The 21353-nt window shown below is 40.3% G+C and overlaps 1 protein-coding gene across 4 annotated transcripts in view; it reads left to right on the top strand.

Moving 5' to 3' along the window:
* Positions 1-21353, top strand: part of GRIN2B (glutamate ionotropic receptor NMDA type subunit 2B) — a 423666-nt gene that overhangs the window by 37517 nt on the left and 364796 nt on the right. The gene's annotated exons all lie outside the window — the stretch shown is intronic.

Genomic DNA, 21353 nt, shown 5'->3' with positions numbered 1-21353 from the left:
AAAGCAGTTTATTTTTCTAGCTGTAGCCGTCTGAGAAGTGATTTATGATAAACAACTCATGGTTTACAGGAATCATACAAATTAACTTAACCAACAGTCCAGAACTTAAAAAATTAAAGCCATAAGCATGTAAGAAAATAGATAACTGAATCAATGGCCCATAGCTCTCCCTCTCAGCTGAGAACTTCCACATTTCTTCTGTGTTCTAGATTACCTGTCATGGTCTGAGACATATAGTCAATTGATGAAAAATACTTGATTAATTAGGTGAAAGCCTTTATATTTCTATGTTAAAACTATAAGAAATGTTTCTTTTTTGGACTCAAGTCAGTTATGGGTTCACGTCCCTGCCCCTAACTAACTTCGTGGCCTTGGGCAAGTTGTTGCACTTTTCTGATGCTCACTTTAATTGTTTGTAAAATGAGAAGTAGGAGGCCTACCATGCAGAGTTGGGAGGACTAGAGGAAGTAGATGTAAAATACAAAGATGCTGAATAACTGGAGCTGTTGTTACCATTTTCCTCAAAGGCAACTTAGTAAGTGTCTCTCTGTACGTGGAGCTTTGCAAGAACCTGGCTACAGAGCAAGAGGTGGACAACAGGCCAGCCAGCTGGGAGAAGCGTCTCAAGTAGACATATACACAGCTCTGCTTCTGTTGGGAAGCTACCTTGGGGCAGGGACAAGGATTCTATCTGTAGCAACACATAGGAGTCATTTGGTGATTTAGACTTGTGTGAAGTGTTGTGAAATGTTGGGTTGTATGACTGAGATAGTGGCTTTGAAATATTACCTCTCCTCAACAGTATGTGGTTAAAGAAGGGTTTTAGGAAATCATGGAAGGCACTTATAGGAAGGAAATGGTGGCAGTTCAAAACAGGATGTTTCAGATTTGGAGAATGATATAAGACCTAGACAGAAATGGATGAAATTAGATAAATTGGGTAACGAATAGGCCCATCCATATAAATCTGAGATTGTCTTTTCTAGATTTGTTTTACAAATGAAACTTAAAGTACCCAAATCTGGATATATTGATAAAGGGATTTATGCTTATTTATTTATTCATTAATTCAGTAGATATTTATTGAGCATCTACTACGTGCCATGAACTGTTCTAGTGCCTGGGATACATCAGTGAGCAGGCGAGACCAGGTCACTGCCTCCTGAAGCTTTCATCGTAATGGGAGAGATAATAAACAAAGAGATGCGAATATGATCATAGACGAGAGTGATGAGTACTGCGAATAAAAGGGACTATAGGTGAGGGGCTAGACAGTGATGGAAGTTTCTATTTTAGGTAGAGGGGCCAGGAAAGGCCTTTTGGATAAGGTGACATTGAGCAGAGGGGCATAAATGAAATGAAGAGGTGGGAATGTAGGTCTTTGGGATGAGAGCGTCCCAGGCTAAGGAAACAACAAATACAAACACCTTGGAGTAGAAATGTACATGTTTGTTAAAGAAAAAACAAGGAGGCCATGCTTAGGGCTTAGTGAATGGAGCAGAAGTGGGAGAGATGAGGTCACGGAGGTAGTCAAGGGCCAGTTCACGTAGGGCTTTGAAGACCACGGCAAAAGCTTGGATTTTATTCTAAATTCAATGGAGGAGTCAGAGGAGAATCTTGAGTAGGAGTGTGACATCATCTGACTTCAGGATCCTTTATATAAACAAATTATTGTCGGGAAAATAGCAAGCCTGATGGGTTGATTCCATTTCAGATGTGAAGTTATGACTCAGACAGCCTTGCGTTTGAATCCTGACTCTATTTCTTAAGGTTTTGTAACTGGGCAAAATGCTTAAATTTTGTACACTTCTCCTTTTTCATCCTTAAAATGGTGGAGTAATAAGAAGATCCACCTATGGGGCTGTTGTGAGGATTAAGTGAACTTTTCCTGAAGTGCTGTTGCACGGGCAGGCACATCTACTGAGAAGTGCCTGGGGGTGCACTCTCATCAGACGGGAGCAGTGGCTGCTCTAAGGCTAGAAGTCAGGTCCCCTCATTCCCTGTGGCATCCCTTGCTCCACCTCCACCCCCTACCACCTGCTAAAGAGATGCTTTTCTCCATGAACCGTGATGGGAGGGCCTCTGAGGGACCAGAGGGGTCAAGGATGTGATCGAAGTGCCAGCCAAGCAAGATAACTCTGACAGTGGCTTTCAGGATTTTCTGAAATTTATCCTCACAGGGAGACATGATAATGAGATTGTGCTGTGTCTCTCCCATATAGTGCTGCGTACCCAGCAGACTCTGGATAAATATTTGTTGAGGATGAGAATCCTTTAAAGTGATTATTGTCTCTACTGAAAGATACTGTATTCTAAACTCCCACTAATTTGAATTATTTAAATTTATATACATTTGTACTTTGTATGAATGAAGAGTTGGAAATAAGTAACTTACTTGGGAACTTTATAGAAAATAGATGATTACCTAACTTAGGCCTATTAGGATATCGTTAATTAATTTGCCTCATTTTATTTTACTTGTTCATATGTATCTTCTGTTAAAATGTTATTTGTACAGCAACTAAAAATCGTGAAATAATTATTTCCAAATGATTTGAGTTTTCATTAATTTTGAGAAGACATTCTAGCCCTTAACATTTGGAATGAATTACATTTAATTACATTATTCAGTTGTACAAGTTAGGTTCCCAAATAGTTAGTGCCTGTGCCTGAGGCTGAAGTATAGACATAGTATATAGTTGGATGAAGATTGTAGGAGGAATTTTTCTCAGACCCAGAATTGCCTAGAACAATTGCAGGGCAATAAACAGAAAAAGGGGGTTCTTGCTTAAAAAGTTGATCAGCTCTGAAGTTCTGTGCTGTCCTCCCCACCCCCTGTCATATCAGCTCTTCTGGCAAATGATGCTAATCCCTTTCCCACAATTACTTACGACCCCCAATGAAGTCTGTGATCTCAGAAGCCCTTGGTTCCAATGGAAAAAGTAACATGGTGGTGGTCATGGAGAGAGGTTTGCATGTGGAAGATGGTAAAAGCAGACCTTTTTTCAAAGGCTTGTATAAGAGTGGATTAAAGATTAACTGCTATGGGGCACACAAACTTGAACAAGTTATGACTCACACATTTGTACCGACTTTGACCTTTTGCCCAGGAGAGGGCAGTAACATGCTAACATTTAAGCTTTTCCAGTTGTCCTTAGCAGACACTGCGCTGCAGGAGCCAGCATAGAATTAGTCACAGTTGGGCCTCATTTTCATTCTCACTTGATCAGCGTTCAATCTTATGTTTAGTTGTTTTCAGCCTTCGGCTACCATGGTTTGCACACACGTAGATCTAGAAGTGACACTTTTCATTTGTCCTTACGACGCTAACAGACTGGAAATCTGCAGTGATGGTCCCCTGGGTTTGATGCTGTGAATGCTGCATGCCTTGGCCACCACTTCCCAGTGGGTCAAGTTTAAGGGCAGTTTATGCTGATCTACCTCAGCCACTGAAGTGGCTGTCCTGTCCCCAACTTCTCTAGACTAACAAGTCATGCTCCCCACAGTTTATATCCTCCATCCTACCCCACAGAACTTCACACCTCAGACTCAGTAACAAAAGGTCACACCCAATCTGGTGCCTCACCTGGCTTTGAAATCAGAGCATCGTTGTGATTTTTTTCTTGTCCCTTTGTCCATCTTCACAGCAGGAGGGTTTGGCAACCTGCCTCAGCCTTATCATGCATATGACTGAAATTGTCAGCTTTTCTTCTGGGACAACTTTCTGGCTGCAAGGTTTGTGGGGAGCTGTGTGCTAGTTATAGGCATTTTTAGCTTTTGACCAGGTTCAATGTGGGAACATAAAGGAGTATCAAAGTACTAAAAATAGAAGGCACTGAAATATAAGCTAATTCTCAATATCCAGCAGTACTGTTTTGGTCATTCTTGGTAACTGGCCCGTCTCTATCCATGGGCCACAGACAGTGTGAATCCCATGTCTACCCACCCTCCTATCTACCTCCTACCTACTGTGTGTGTGTGTGTGTGTGAACATATGTGTGTCTGCCTTCCCTGGGGAAGCTAGTGGGGCACTAGCATAAATAATAATGGTTAGTGAAAGAAAATGTGGGAAATGAAGGGAAATTGGAGAGAGGGTTAATGTGAATTAGAGCCCCAAAGTCCCTGTAAGGTGTGTGGAGAGTCCCCTAGTTTCAATCATCATGTTGGAAGGTGTGTGGAGAGCATGGGTGTTTGTGAGGTGTATGTCAGGGTGGGGCAGGGAGGGAGAGAGATAATACAGAGATGGAACTCTCATCCTTCACAGAATGGCTTATTTAGCAAAGTGGTTCCAGGATTTTAGTGAAATGTAAATTTCACCCCTGCTCCCTTTTTTTCTACCAGCCAGGCCACCTGTTATTTCCCATGGTTGACTGTTTAATGATTTCCAGCCATAGGGCTTCCCTGGCTTCTCCTGGGAGCTTGCTTCACACTCTGTTGAGTTGAAATGTTTCTTGATATTCAGCCTACACTTCCCTTTGCTCAATTTCACCCCATTATCTCCTAGTTACACCCCTTGTATTACCCTCATAAATCAATCTTTTCTCCCACTTCGTCATTTTGGTAGTTTGGAGACTTATCTGTTTGCATGCTTATGTGTGTGTGCGTGTGTGTGTGTGTGTGTGCCAAGGAGATGAGTTGGAGGACAAATGGCAAGGTAAGAAATAAAAACCCTGGGGAATAATGCCTTCAGGCTGAGCTATGTGAAATTCTTTAAAGGTGAGAAGGTTTCCTTATTCTGCTTTTCCATAAATCATAAAGCAGTCTGAGGTAAAGCCCATCAAAATGGATCTAAGTAACTGTAAATTGTATCGTTTTCCCAGATGCTGCGGGTGTAAGTGGCATCAGGGCACTGAGAGGTGAATGGGATGGAACAGACTCAAAAGGCAGGACCTACTGCAAAATATTTAAGTATTGGTTTCACTTATAATGGTGAAACTGTAAATATCTCAGTGGACTGGTAAAAATTAGCGATAGAATCTACAGATTGCAAACTCTTTTCTCCACATATTCATAAGCTTGCAATACAAATACTACCGGACCATGGACCTGCACTTACAGGTTTACAGGTCACTGTGCTTGCTTCCCAGCTCCTGCCTTGATGCTGTACCTAATGCACAGGCACACTCAACCCTTTCTAGTTTTGTATTCTGTGTACTTTCTGTGGGCTGGATATGTTTCTTGGATTAAAAATTGTATTAGTCCATTTTGTGTTGTTATAAAAGACATGAGACTGGGTAATTTATAAAGAAAATTTGGCTCATCGTTCTGCAGGCTGTACAAGAAGCATTTTAACCAGCCTGGGCAACACGGTGAAACCCTACCTCTACCAAAAATGATACAAAAATTAACTGGGCATGGTGGTGTGCACCCAGCTACTCAGGAGGCTGAATTGGGAGGATCGCTTGAGCCTAGGAGGAAGAGGTTGCAGTGAGCCAAAATTGCACTACTGCACTCTAGCCTGGGTGGCAGACTAAAACCTTGTCTCAAAAAGGAAAAAAAAAAAAAAAGCATGGTGCAGGCATCTGTCTTTCTGATGAGAGCCTCATGAAACCTTCAATCATAGTAGAAGGTGAAGGGGGAACAGGTGTGTTTTGTGGCAACAGAAGGAGCAAGAGAGAGGGAGGGGAGGTATACCATGTTCTTTTAAACAACCAGATCTCCTGTGAACTACAACAGTGAGAACTCACACATTATCTGGGGAAAGGCACCAAACCATTCATGAGGGATTCAGCCCCCTGACCCGAACACCTCCCATCAAGCCCCACCTCTAACACTGGGGATCACATTTCTACGAGATTTGGAGGGGATAAACATCCAAACCATACCAAGAATGTATTTTGTGTTTTTGAACTTCCCCGATCCACAGCAGAATTTTAAAAACTAGATTTTTAGATAACTAAACGCTACTGAAGATCGACAAAGTTGATTAGTAACAATAATAATGATATTGGATGGTAATTCAAAGACTACATTCAGAATAGACAAGGAGTAGGAAACAGTTAAATTTTTTCGAGGTGAGCTCCTATTTTGTTCTAATTCTCCATTTCTCTTTTCTTTCTTTCCTGAATGAGCATGAGTTGAAGTTTGATGCAATGGCAAAAAGAGAAGAGAAGCATTTAATTGTCTTTATTTTTTAAGAAATTAAATCAACTTTATTGAAGTAAAATTGCCACAAAAATTTAGGTATTTTAAGTGTACAGGTCCATGACTTTTGACAAACTTATGCAACTGTAATAGCTAGCACTCTGATGGAGAAGTAGAACATTTCCATCATCGAAGGAAGTTCTCTTGTGCCCTTTTGCAGTCAGTTTTACTCACCAGTTCCCTACCCAAGACAACTATCAGTCTGATCTGTATCCCCACAAATTAGCTTTGCTCTAGTATTTCATATAAATGGAATTACACACTATGTAATCTTTTGAATCTAGCTTTTTTTGCTTAGCCAACTGTCTGAGATTTGCCTATTTTATTGCACATGTCAGTAGTTTGTTCCTTTTTATTGAGTATTGAATTTATGAATATACCACAATTTATTTACTATTTATGGACAAGTGGATCATTTCCAGTTTTTGATTATTATGAATAAACCTACAAAGGACATTTACATTCAAATATTATTATGAACATATGTCAAAAAGTAGAATTGCTGGATCATGTAGTTGCAGGGTACAGCTTTTTCTATCCTTTTACTTTAACCCATATATTCCTTTATATTTAAAATGCTTTTCTTATAAATAACATATAGTTGGGTCTTGCTTTTTTTTCAGCATGACAATCTCTGCCTTTTAAGTGGAGGGTTGGTATATTTATATTTAATGTAATTATTGAAGTGGTTAGGCTAATGTCTATGTCTTGCTATTTGGATTTCATTTGTCATTTCTGATTTTCATTGCTTCTCTGTTACTTCTTTCCCGCCTTCTTTGGGGTAAATAAAATATTATTTCATATTTTCTATTTTATTTCCTCTGTTGTCTTCTTACTTATACCTCTACTTAGTATCTTTTTAGTGGTTGCTCTAGGGCTAAAAAATGCATTCTTAATTATGTTAGTCTATTTAGAGTCAGCAATGTATCTCTTCACACATGACGTATGACATTGCATACTTCCTGTTTCTCACTTCCTACCCATCACCTCCCAATTTTTATTTCCTGTTTTTTGATTCTCACTTCCCACTTCAGAAGTGTAATAACTTCACAGGAGGATAATTTCACATGACTGTCCACCTTGTCTTTAGTATGATTGTTGTCCTATCTTTTACTTCTATGTATACTATAAACCTCACCTTATAATTATTTTCGTTTTAATAAACAGTGTTATCTTCTGTAAATTATAAAAAGAATGATAACATGATCTTTTATATTTAGTCATTTATTTTCCATTTTCAGTACATCTTATTCTTCTTGTAGATCTGGGTTTTCATCTTGTATTGTTTCCCTTCAGCCCGAAGGCCATTCTGTCACTTAGCTTTTGTTTATCTTAAAATGCTTTTACTTTTCTCTCATTCTTGGGGAATAGAATTCTGGGTTGACAGTTGTTTCTTTTCTTTTTTTTTTTTTTTTTTTTGGCACTTTAGAGATATTATTCCATTGTCTTCTGGTCAGCAGTCATTTTTATTCTTGTTTCCCTGTACTTCATTTATTTTTCTTTCTTACTGGCTACTTTCAAGATCCTCTCTTTAGCCAGGTCTTCAGAAGTTTATGATGTAATTAGGTTTGATTCCCTTTATTTATCCTTCTTGGGTTTGCTGAGCTTCTTGGACCTGTAAATCAGTGAAAATTGAATTGGCATTTGGGAAATTTTTGGCTGCTATTTCTTCACATGCTTTTTTCTGCTTCAATCTCATTTTAAAAAAAATCTTTTGGGACTCCTCCAGTTATATATATATATGTTAGATTATTTAATATTGTGTCAAATATTAACATGCAGCTCTTTCATTTTTCTTCAATCTTTACCCCCCTCCTTTTTTATTTCTGTGCTGTGTTTGAACTCTCGGTCTTTACTGCAGTCAGGAAATTGTCTCTAGGCAGACAGCCAAGGTGAAAAAAATAAAAGAATAAGAATAGATCAATGATATTATTAATCTGTCTTCAAGTTCACCAACTCTCTGCCATCTCCAATTTGCTGTTAAGCCCATACAATGATTTTTTTTTTCATTTCAGTTAGTGTACTTTCTAGTTATAGAACTTTTATTTGCATCTTTTTTTTTTTGTAATTTTCTGCTTTTCTACTGAGATTTCCTGTCTGTTCACTCATTAGGGCCATATTTACCTTTAATTATTTGAGCATATTTTCTGTACTTTTTAAGACATATTGGTAATAGCTGCTAATAGCTGCCTTAAAGTTTCACATGCCAAGTCCAAAATCTGTGTCACATTTTCCATTTTCTTTGTATGTATAAGTATGTATTTTTAATTAAATACTGGGCATTTTGGATAATATGTTTTAGAGACACTGGATTCTGTTGTTTCCCTTAGAAAAGTATTAATTCTTGCAGCTTAAATACTGGCTGATCACCTTGAACTTTTGCATTCTTAATTTTAAGCTTTGTTATTACATATCTGTGGAAAACTCATGGCATTTTCCAAGTCCCTCTAACTTGGTAAGACTCAATCTTTAAACTGTTCCCTTGAGGATTTTGTTGTAGTTTGAATGTAGTCTTTATTAGGGTGAGACTATAGAAGGTCTTATTTTGGGGTACAGATCTTACTCCTACAGAGTGGCATTTCTGAAATCTCAGATTGATGCCACAGATGTTTTAACATATAAAGAAGCTGTTCTACTCTGGCAGGGCTGGAACTCCAATCAGCTCCAGCACTTCTCTTTCCCCACCAGTGCTCAACCTCTAGTAACTGCATTTTACCTTTAACACTGTAATGGGTACTGTCTAGAAAATCTTGGAAGTCTTTCCCTGAGCATGAATAACTCAGCCCTCAGCCATGAATTCATAGAGGACCTCATCTTGGACTCATGGGGCCCTCTTTGCACATGTGTCTCTGATAATCCACCCTGCAGATTCTAGCCTCTTTAGCTGCCACAAACTATGACCTCTGCCTCCTCAGCACAGTGCAGCCACTGTGTTATGCTTGGACTCTAGCTCTCTGTCAGGAAATTGTCTCTAGGCCAAAGAGCAAGGATGATTATGGGCTCATCTCATAAAGTTTTCATTTTCTGAGGAATCAAAGTCTTATGCCACTTATTGTCCACTGCCTGGAAATAGTTGCCTCACATCTTTTGTCCAGCTTTATAGTCGTTTCCAGTAGGAAACTGGCCTGAAATCAGGTATTTTATCATGGCAAAAAGCAGAAGCCTTCCACTTCTCTTTGTCTTTAATAATAGCTGGCATTTATTGAATATTTACTTTCTGCAGGGTACTCTTCTATTTGCTTTATATGTATGATTTAGTTTAATTCCCACAATAATGCCATGAAATAGGTACTATTTTTTATCACAGTTTTATAAGCGAGGAAACAGATGCGTAAGGGGCTAAGTAACTCATGGCAGGAAATCCAGCTAGTAAGTATCATAGTCTGAATTCCAACCCAGGCAGTTTGAATCAAGTTAATGCTTTTAAATCATATATTCCCTGACTTGACAATAGCCAGCGCTCTGGGAGTATCATTTAGTGTCATTGTTACCATGGAGAAAATGCTTTTCTCCTCTAAGGATGAGATGAAATGCTTCATAAATGCACATGTGATTATTGGTATGGGAATCCCAAAAGAAGGTGCGGTCATGTTATGTTCTGAGGTTGGTGTGAAGTTAAATAGTTTATTGAGTCCTGTTTTAGCATAGCAGTTTCTAACTATGGCTTGTATTCAAGATTTGTATGATACAGAGGGCTTATAATTTTTTACTGGTCACATATGCTAGCCTTTTGAATAGCTATGACGGGGTCAAGCTTACTTAGCTATGGCTCTTTAAAACCCTAAGTTAATCTTATGTTTCCACATACTTTTCTCATCTATGGACCAATTGTTCCTTCTATCTCTCTATCTTACAGTCCCAGGAGTTCCTGGCTATCTATTCTCAGAAAACTTGGGTCTTCTTTTAGAGGGAAATGGAAACAAGCATCTTATCCATTCAGGTGAACCAGGAACAGGAGAAATAAGACAACAAGCTGCTGCTTGTGATCGGATTTTTTAGATGGACCTAGAAGAGTACCAGAGCAGAGTGTTTTCTGGCTGCTGGTCATAGCTGCCTTGACAGATGATCAGAGGCTGAGGATGTATGAGCACACATGGCTTTGCTGACATCAGAACTTGGAGCCATGCTTTCCATATAGATTGTTGGTGAGCATCACTCCTGAGGAGTGAGTACAGCAGCAAGTGGAAGCCAGGCATCAGGACTCAGCATGTGGATTGGGGTCTTGGCTTCTTGCCAGTGATGTAGTTGTACATCATGGCCAGATGCCCTGTTACGGGCATCTCCCTGTGATGTTACACCCACTTGGTAGCCTGTGGAGAAAAGAGGGTATCAACCTGGGGTAGGAAGAGAGATGTGCTAACGGAGAAGCACTGTGGAGTAGCAGGCACAGACCTGGATTCTAATCTGAGTTAAAATCACTTACAAGCCCTGCAGTCTTGTGTAAGTTACTTAACCTCTCTGAGCTTTGGTTTCATTAATTCTGAAGTGGAAGTCACAATGTCTGTCACATCCTACCATTAAGGAATTTTGTGAAGAAAAGGAAATAATGTATATGTAAACTATAATATCTAACCCTGTTTCCAAATAGTTTCCTAAGGACAAGAGTCAATGGCATGCAACTTCTGGAAATTTAGTTATTGTGTAATTTTTGATTTTTGAATAAAACATACATGGAAACAGTTGGCTGGAGAGATTTGGACACAGAGGAAGAGCATGGGTAGACATGGGTTGTCAAGGAGTATTAGGATTTGAGTTTGTGAGAGTCACTGAAAAATCAGCTGCCAAGATGAGCTAGTGAATTAATCAACATTTTCTGAAGTTCTCTTGGTACTTAGCACTAGGCTGAATGCTACAGAAAACACAGCAGAAATAGAAGGCAGAATTCATGCCTCTATGTGCATATAGTCTCCTCAAGTGGTAGGACTTGGTGGTGGTAACAGATGTTTTAGGAGAATCAGCAATTTGAGTAGGTTGGTGGTGAGCAGAAGATATTGAAGGGTAAGAGGAAGGTTTGAGGAGGAGGAAAATATTCACTGTTACTGCTTCTAGCCCTGCTCACCTTCAGGCAGGGTGAACCACATTCCATTAGCTTAGACCTGTCCCCATCCCAAACCAGGCTTTACCACAGCAAGCAGCTCTACACCCTTCCACCTGTAGTGTCTGGCAACTTGGCCATGCACCTGCAGCTATCTCTTCAGTTCTTACAGTCTAGTTCTACCATGGACCTCTACTTTACTTTCTTGGTTTCCTTTCCAATTCCTCTGCAGGGCCACATGCTCATCTTTGAGTCTTAGCTGCTTTGGCTGGTACCTGATACCCTTCCAGCAGAGGTACCAGCAGCATCAGAGGCATCCTAGGGAATGGCTAGTGGGTTGCATTTGGGAAGGCAAGGTTAAGTGGAGAGTAAAAATAGAACAGAATTGTAAGTATAAAGATATTCAGGTAGGGCCGTATCAAGGAGATGTCTGGGGGAATGGTGATTCAATGGGTTATTAGCTAGAAACAGAGATTGTTGTTAAATTAATATACCAGTCTTGGAGTTCAAGTAGTGACCAAAACGGAGATATATAGCAGCCACATTAAATTGATTAGATAGAAAGTGCTGCCCCAGGGAAGGGTTTCATCTTTTGGGTCCTACCTGTGTTTCAATCGGGGTCCTGGCAGGGAGACAATGGCATACTCAAAGGGTTTAATTGAAGAGAGTTTGATAAAGGGACTATTTGCAGAGGTGTGGGAAGAAATAACAGACTTAGCATGAGCTGACGACTAACAGGCTGGAGACTAGCAACAGCTGGAAGCTGTGATCACCCCTGGTTGAATGGGCAAGGGGAAAGGAAACATGCCTCAGGGGCCTGGTGAGAGCTGTAAGCTGTAGCTATGGAAGAAAAGGTGCCCAACAGTAGCTGTGGTCATACACACAAACACACACACACACACACACACACACACACGACAAAGCCCTTTTCAGTGCAGACAATAGTTTACCATTATTTCGGAATACCAATGAAGAAATACCAATAGTTTTAGATGAAGTCTTTCTACTTACCTTATCCGGGAAAAGAATAGTATAGAAATTAGGCTTTCATAGTTAAGGGTTGGCTGCTTCCTACTTCATCCTGATTTCTGCGAAGTCTAAAATCAAGATTCTCCCAACCTTTTGGTTCTTGACTGAACATTTCTCTGGATCCTTCCCAGTTCTGGAAATCTCTCTCATCTAGTCTTAGTCTTTCCGGTATAAGCTTTAAGGTAGGCATTGTATAAAGGCCTCTCTGTGTTCTCTCCCTCAGGACTTCTCCTCCATGTTCCCATCCATTTGTTGAATGCTTAATACATCTGAAATAAAGACTTGACTGGGTGTGGTGGCTTACACCTGTAATACACAGATTAGTAGGCAGACATTTATTACTGCCAATTAAGTGGTAGGTATTGCTGTAGTCACTGGGAATGTAGTGATGAAGAAGATGGACAAAAGCCCTGTTGTAGAACTGACTTGTTAGTGAGGACATAAATATTAATCATGTAAAACATGATATAAATTTAGACAATGTTAAATCCCTTAAAAATATAGAGAGTTTAGGGTTCTTTTGGGTAACGTAGTCATGGAAGATCTATTGGAGCAGGTGGTATTTGTGCAGATACCTGATAGATCAAAGAGAGTGGGCCACTAGAGAACCAACAACCAGGACAAATGCCCCAAGACATGAGCGAGTTTGGTATGCTTGAGCAGTAGCTAGACAGTCAATGTGATTGGAATGTAGTGAGCCTAAGTGTATTAAAAAAAGGAATTTGAAAGATAGATAGGAACTGAATCATGAGGGCCTTCCAGGCTACAGCAAGAGGTTTGGATTTTTATTCTATAACGGAAAGTCATTTTATTCTAAGTGTGATGGAAAGAGGATGATTGGAGGATGTTGTCTTTTTATGTTTTAATCTAGCTAGAGAGTGAATAGTTTGTAAGGGAGAGAGACACTTAGGTGGCTGTTTCATCATTTAGGTGAGAAATGATGGGGATTAAGATCGCAGTTATGGAGGTGGTGGACAGTGTTAGATTCTAGATATATATTCATTGTGCAGCTGACTTAACTTGCAGAGGTTGCATATGGAGGGATGAAGGAAAGAGAGGAATTGCGGATGACTATGCAGTTGAATAAATGGTGCTGGTATTAGCTGAGATATGGAAGACTTAGGGAGAGGAAACTTTGGTGCAAGAAAACAGGAAGTGTATTTTGTCTGAATTAGTTTAAGGTATTTCTGATTTAGAAATCCATTTGAATCTTGAGGTTTGAAGAAGTCAGAACTAGACATATCAACTTGGGAGCTGTCAGCATAGAGATGGTATTTAACGCCATGGATATGGATGCAGTCATTTAGGGAGTGAGCCTAGTTAGATGGAAAAAAATGTCAGGTATCAATCCCTGGAGCATTCTACTTTTAGAGGGTGAGAAAAGGAGGAGAGACAGAGAGAGACAGAAAAGACTGACCACTGAAGTAGGAAGAAACCAGGATACTGAAGTGTTATTGAACCTAGAAAAGGAATCATTTCACAAATAAGAGGACAGTCAACATTGTTGAATGCAGATGACAGAGGAAGATGAGAGATCAAATTGACTATTGCATTTGGTGATATGGGGATTACTGGTGACGTCTATACCAGCAATTTCAGTAGAGGATTAAAGGGAGAATAGAGTGTGAGTAAATGATGTTCTGCAAGTATTAGGAAATAAATGCCACTGGGTCTTTCAAGTAGTATAATTTAAAATTTTTAGATTAAATATTTTTTTCTAGTCAAACCACCTCTATATGACCTCAAGTGCTTCTAGGTAATGCCTAGAACTGAACTGGTAGTCCACGTGTAACCTTTCCCACGTAGAACATATCAGGAAAATATTTTTCTTCATTCTGAGTATTCTATGTTTACAGTTGTAGCCTAAGAGAGATTGCATTGCTTTTTTTTTTTGACAATCACATTGAACTTATGATTGATATTATCATCTAAGAGCTTTAAATCTTGAACACACATGCTATTTCAAAGCAAATTCTCCACCCTGTTATTATATAGATGGGTTTTTTTTTGTTGGGGGGCTGTGGTTTGGACTGAAGTGCTGGACCTGGTGGTTGTCACTGTTGCACTTCATCTTGTTTGATTTGGCTTGCCAAGGTCTATTTTACATCCAAATTCTGTCACTCGGGGATTGATGTCATCCTTTTATAAGCAGCTCCCTCTGCCTTTATGCAAATCATTAATAAACATATTACCTGCTTCATACATTCTCTGGAAGTAGCTGGGTATAAATTATAAATTACTGATACATTAATACAAATGTAGACAAATCAAAAGGCCATTTTTAAACACAGGTTAATGGTGGGAAGGCCCCGCAACATCAGAGGGTCTGGTTTTTACTGGCTCAAGATCAGGGGCAGGTGGATGCTGCTGTTGCATGGGTGAGTTTGGACCGGTTCACAAAGGCTCCTTCTAAGCTGCATTCCCCTCATCTAGCTGTGAGCCTCCTTGATTGCACCATGAATCTGCCCACCGTTCTCTCTTATAGTCTCAAAGATCTCATAGGAAACTTGGCCAAATGCCCCCATTTAAATCAAGATCCCATGTATTTATATTTCTCTGAATCACCAGTCTAGTAATCCTATCAGCAAAGGTTATAATAAGATTCTATTAAAAATAAGGTTAATACCTTGTATTATTTATTTATTTATCTATTTATTTTGAGACGGAGTCTGGCTCTGTTGCCCAGGCTGGAGTGCAATGGCGCGATCTCAACTCACTGCAACCTCCACCTCCCGGGTTCAAGTGATTCTCCTGCCTCAGCCTCCCAAGTAGTTGGGACTGCAGGCATGCGCCACCATGCCCAGCTAATTTTTGTGTTGTTAGTAGAGATGGGGTTTCACCATTTTGGCCAGGATGGTTTCAATCTCTAGACCTCGTGATCCGCCCGCCTCAGCCTCCCAAAGTGCTGAGGTTACAGGCTTGAGCCACGGTGCCCAGCCAATAATTATTTATTTAGCATATTGTGGTGTTTGGAGTGCTTTAATATGTATCTCACTTAACCACTGCAGTGAACCATCACAGTAACCCAGTGTTACTGGGTTCTAGGGTGCTTTATTTTGCAGATGAAGAAATTATCAAGGAAGTGAAGTAGTTTACCCTAGGTTTCATGACTGCTTGTAAATGGTAAAGCTCAGATTCAAACCACTGACATGGAGTTTGGAAATTGGACCTAGGCAGGTCATTATGGCAGGCTGTTGTTCACAGATGATAGGATAGAGGAAAGCTGGATGCTCCATTAGACACTCAGGGCTTTGTTCAGGCCCAGCATAGTAACAGCAGATATACAGCAGAAGACAGTACAGATATCCAGCACTAATGGAAATCTTCTTTAGCATAACATAAGACCTGCCTTTCCCAAATTCAGGATTGGATCTGGGCTGAGACTATGTTGTTAGGGTTATTATTACTGGCAGCTGGGCAGGGCTAGTGCAGAAATGGACCAGTAATGAATCTATGCTGATTCCTGGTGATCACATACTGTAATTTTTTTAAAGCAACAGCACCATTTGTTTAACGGTTTGGTTTAGAGCTTTTCTGTGAATCTGTGCAAGATAGAACAGGTCATATTTTATGGATTTCACTGTTTTTTGTTTGTCTTAAAAATGACAACCCATGCCGGTCTCCCATTTAGGTATCTTTTCATTCTGCATAATTTCTTAAGGATTATTGACAATGATTCTTGAATGAATCTTCAGGTTATTTAAGTATCTATCAAAGCAAGACTTATGTGCTAGACACACTGAATTCAGGACCTAGCTCTATACTTACTAACTGGGAATTTGAACAGGTTTCTTAATATTTTAGTTATTCATCCATAAAATGGGAAAAATCATAATACACACTACATAATATTGTTGTGGGGACTAAATTAGTTAATGCTTATTAAATATTTAGCACAATGCCTGGCATCTCTTAAGAACTCAATAAACACTAGCCATTGTTGTTAAGTTATTGTCATTGTCCCGGGACAGTACCTGATGTGTATGTTTAAGTGACTGACTGCTTCTTAACCATTTCTTTTCCCATACAGGGTTTCAGTTTTATCTTAAACCATGTTTGCCTTACCCTTTGCAGTTTGAAGATCATTTTCCTTTGTGGAAGACATAAAAAGCAAGATAAAAGTTGAATACCTCTGCCTTCTCTTTGTCATCGTTTAAACTTCCATCATCACACAAAACTGTTTCTATCACTTCCTGGATCACTTTCTTTTGAACATAGCTTTAACAAGTCTTTTACCATTTTTTTCTAAGCTTTAGCCACTTTTCTTACAAGTTTATCCTTATACTTTTATAACTGTTCTGTTTTTATATATTATGAGTGCATCCTCATCTTCTATATATTTTGTTACATAATCTGATTTCATCACAGAACTTTTTAGGTAACCATATTATCTCCTTTAAATATCTTCTGAATTAGAATTGTTAGCTATTATATAGCCAGAATGAAATAATTTAAAGCAGTGAATCTCTTTTAAATCACATTGCCCTTTTAGATGTGTCCATAGACTCAAATTTATTATTTCTTTTTCTTTTTCTTTTTTTTTTTTTGAGATGAAGTCTTGCTCTGTCACCCAGGCTGGAGTGCAATGGCGCGATTTCAGCTCATCACAACCTCTACCTCCTGGGTTCAACCTGCCTCAGCCTCCCAAGTAGCTGGGATTGCAGGTGCGTGCCACCACGCCTGGCAAATTTTTGTATTTTTAGTAGAGCCAGGGTTTCACCATGTTGGCCAGCTGGTCTCGAACTCCTGACCTCAAGTGATCCACCCGCCTCAGCCTCCTAAAGTATCGGGATTACAGGTTGCGCCACTGAGCCTGGCCTCCAACTTTTTATTTTCTTTATCATCCTTTCCACAGCATCCCCCTTTCCCCCCCTTTTTTTTTTTTTTTTTTTGAGACAGGGTCTCGCTCTGTTTCCCAGGCTGGAGTGCAGTGGTGGGATCACAGCTCACTGCAGCCTTGGCTTCCCAGGCTCAAGTGATCCTCCTACCTCAGCCTCCTGAATAGCTACAGGCATGTACCAAAACACCCAGCTAATTTTTCTTTTTAATTTTTATTTTTTTGTAGAGATGGGGTCTCATTATGTAGCCCAGGCTGGTCTTGTACTCCTGGGCTCAAGCAATCCTCCCACCTCAGCCTCCCAAAGTGCTGGGATTACAGGTGTGAGCCACTGCATATGGCTGCACCCTCTCTGTTAGCTAATGTAAACACCAGTAGGGTGTGGTCATTTTCTCACTGAGACATCATTAGTTCCATATAACCATCTAGGGCAGGGATTGGCAAACTACAGTCTGCAGGCCAAATCTGGTCTATTTGTTTTTATAAATAAAGTTTTATTGGAACATAGCCGCATCTGCTTGCTTAGTAGTGTCTATGGCTGCTTTTGCACGACAAGGGCAAAGTTGAATAGCTATGACAGAGGCAGAGACCATATGGCCCACAAAGTGTAAAATATTTACTATCTGTCACTTTACAGAAAAAAGCATTTCTAGCCTGTTACTAAGGCTTCCTTGAGGTGGAAAATTAAACCCCGATAGCAGCTCTTCTCAAAGATTTCTTAACCGCCAGGGAAATACTGCTGTTAGAAGGAAAAATCAGATGCCCTGTTTTAAAAGAATTAAACTTCTAGCATGTCTAAATACTTGAAATCTTGTATCGCTATCATATCTTGTCTTTCTGCCAGTTTTGTGATTTCTTTCAGTAAATATTTTCAATATCCTCTTTCAGGCTAAGATGTTGGGTGGTCTCTGCTCTTACAGTGATATTATTATCTGTCTTATTTTATCTTTCACTCAAATGCTCTCAGCCATGTATCCTGGTTCCCGAATTTCCATACACATTTACATCCCCTTAAATGCTTTCCATACAAATTTGTCTTTTTTTTTTTGAGATGAAGTCGTGCTCTGTCCCCAGGCTGGAGTGCAGTGGCATGATCTTGGCTCACTGCAAGCTCCGCTTCCTGGGTTCACGCCATTCTCCTGTCTCAGCCTCCCAAGTAGCTGGGACTACAGGCACCTGCCACCATGCCCGGCTAATTTTCTGTATTTTTAGTAGAGACGGGGTTTCACCGTGTTAGCCAGGATAGTCTTGATCTCCTGACCTCATGATCCGCCCATCTTGGCCTCCCAAAGTGCTGGGATTACAGGCGTGAGCCACCACGCCCGGCCACAAATTTGTCTTTTTAAAAACGCAGGCAGAGCCAGGCAGGTGGTAAAGTCCTTGACTTTGCTCATTTGTAGACTCACTCTGCTCCTTCTGTAATTGTTGGGCATCCTTCCCGGCTCTCATCCAGGTTCCATCCATGAGGCAGGATGATGCTGGAGAAACTGGGGAAGGAGGGTTGTCATACAAGGTGGTCTCTGAGCATATGCTGTCAACTGGAGAAGGATAAAACCAATCAGGAGAGTAGCTGCTTCTGCTCTCAGGAGGAAAGCAATGCACATTGTTTAGGTGTGGATGGGCTTAAGGATACACACCAGGCAAGGGTCGATAGCCCCGGGATTCAATAAGGTACAGAACAAAAGCAGTGAACCTGGAAGTGACAAACGGGGGATAGATATAGCTTTTTGTCATTGGGTGTGTGTTGCCGAAGCTGGAGTGGCTTTTTAAAGATTCTGGATTCTAGTAGTTCCTTGGCCTGGTCATTCTGTCCATCTCCGACACCTCATTTTCTGCCTTCTGAATTTGCACCATTTCCCTTTCTTCTCCTTGGTCTAAGTGTTCCCCAGATGGATTTATTCCCTCTCTAACCCACAGTTTCATAGACACAGGACTTTTCCTTTACTTCAGATCTGGCATATTCTTGCCCGTTTCCATTGCCTCCTCTGATTGTCAGTTGCTAAAATGTATTCTTTCTGTGTACTTTAGTTTTCTTTATCTATGAACTCTTCAAATTGAAAGGAAGAAAATATTTTAGTCTGGAAAGAATGACGAGAAAAGAAGAGTTAATGGATTAATGTAAAAGCCCGTCACTCTGTATTTTAACAATAGGTCATTCGCAGTACTTATTGCAAAAACCATTAAAATCATCAACAGGTCATTAGTGCTGACTTTGAACTAGCTCATCAAAATTGCACTATTAGTAGCTTCAGTAGCTTTGAAATGCTTGAATTTTAATAGCTGGGAATGAAAGGTGGAGTAAGGTGACTATTGGGCTTGATTAGTTTTAAGGCTGTTAGGGAAGTGCGGGGTGTTTTGGGGGTCCTTCCTTAAGTGTGAGGCTAATGCCATAGGTGGTGGTGAATTCAGCTTGATCATAAAGCATCTGGTGCCACTGTCCAGGGAGAGATAAAGTGTAAGAAGTGCTGGTCTGACCTGCTAAGCCATAAACATGTTTCTTTTCAAAATGGTGGAAATCAGAAAAAGAAGCTGTGCTTTGAAGATTCTGTCAGTAAACATCTCAAAAATGACAGCTGTCCTACTTTCTTTTGCAGTCCTTTTGTGACATAACAGCTCTCCTTTTGTTGGAGTCTCTTCTGACATCACATTCCTAAATTACTCCTTAATTTCTTCCTGTTATTCCTGCTCTGTTATGCTTCATAAAATAGGATTTTGCAGAAACCAGGGTCGTGGGTCAAGTTTTTATAGGAAGCCTTGCACTTTGCCTGTAGTCAAAGACTGGGAGCTGCTGAGGGCTGTTTCTAAGGTGAAGCCAGGCTAAGTGGAGGTCAGTGCCATAGTCAAAGGCAACACTGGCGCTTCAGCCATTGTTTTTCATGGTCCTCTTAGTGTAGGGGTGGTTTTCGTTTCAGGTGTGCATTAAATGATACCTGGATTCTGGTTTTTATATATTGTTAAAGCACAGATTTTCTTTGTCCTTTGAGGTTTTGGAGGACAGTTAGCATTTCTACCATTGCCTTCATTTTTGTTTCATGATTATAGCCTTAAGGAAGGTTTTGTCCATGTCTGTGTCTGGGCATGGATAGTGGGAAATAGGAAAATACCACTTTTGCACCCTATGCTCTCGGGTGTAAAACTGTGAAAATAAAATAAAATGCAGATTACCATTTAGAGAGGATAAGGAGATCTCACACAGAAATAGAAGGGTTAAAAAAATTACACACTTTGGAGGAATATGTGAAAAGTTGCCATGGTGTGAGAAGTATAGATATCAGTGAAGATACAGATATTCTTCTTTTTGCTCCTCTAGATCCTCTTCCCATTCTTCTCACTCTGCTTTGACTACAATGAGACTGAACTCTGTAGACTGGATCAGTGGATTTCCTAAGGATCTGGTTAGCACTGGCCAGGAGAGAGCAGTCAGGAGGGTGAGGTTAGATGGCCCTTTCCCCAGTTCCCTCTATCCCTGCTGTGCTGTGGGCTGAGAATCCCTGCCTTCTTCTCCCAAAAGCCGGAACTCCTGTAGGGTGGCCACTCTTACACGTCCAGCTCCTGCTGGGTTCTGTTAGCAGCTCCCTCACCTTTCTTCTTTGGGGCACCTTTCTTCTTCAGGGGTGATAACAGCTCTCACAGTTGTCAGAACCTGGGTGTTTCACCAGTCCTTGTTGGTTCCCCTAGACTCTGCCCACACCTTTTAAAATAGTCCCTTCATTAAACTCTCCTCTATCTTCCCATTTGGAGTTGCCATCTGTTTTATGTTGGGACCCTGACTGATAGTATCCTAGATATCTTATCCATATACAATATACCTATTACTGTGTACTGCTTTTACATGCTGTGTGCAGTGTATACCTTGGGTCTTTTTAAAGCACCAACCAGAATGTGGCACTGACTAGTCCCCCCAGAGGCACAGGTTATAGATTCTGGGAAGAAAGAACAGTAAGAGTGTAGGATTCTCTGTTTCTTGTAGGGTAAGAAATGAATCTTGATTGTCTACAAAACTGAGAAGAAAATATTCATCCTTCCTTTTCAAATTTTCCTTACAAGAGAGTGGCCTTATTGGTTATTGTTGGAGTAGCTTTCTTATTTTGGCCCAAGAGCAATGTAGGTGAGTTGTCATGGAGAGAGTGTAGGGTGTTTGTTGAGTGGTAGAAACATCCATTGGGGGTGAGGGTAGACTGGCTTCACCCTTAGACTTTATTTCCTCTTTTGGTCCACAGTGGCTAAATTTTCTGTAATCAGCAAATATGGCCCTTAAACAAGGAGCTTCTTTTAGCCCCAAGCAAAGATGGCGGCATCCCTCCATGC

Source organism: Pongo pygmaeus, chromosome 10 (genome assembly GCF_028885625.2).
Source record: "Pongo pygmaeus isolate AG05252 chromosome 10, NHGRI_mPonPyg2-v2.0_pri, whole genome shotgun sequence".
NCBI classification, from domain to species: domain Eukaryota; kingdom Metazoa; phylum Chordata; class Mammalia; order Primates; family Hominidae; genus Pongo; species Pongo pygmaeus.
This window is presented reverse-complemented; position numbering and strand designations above follow the sequence as displayed.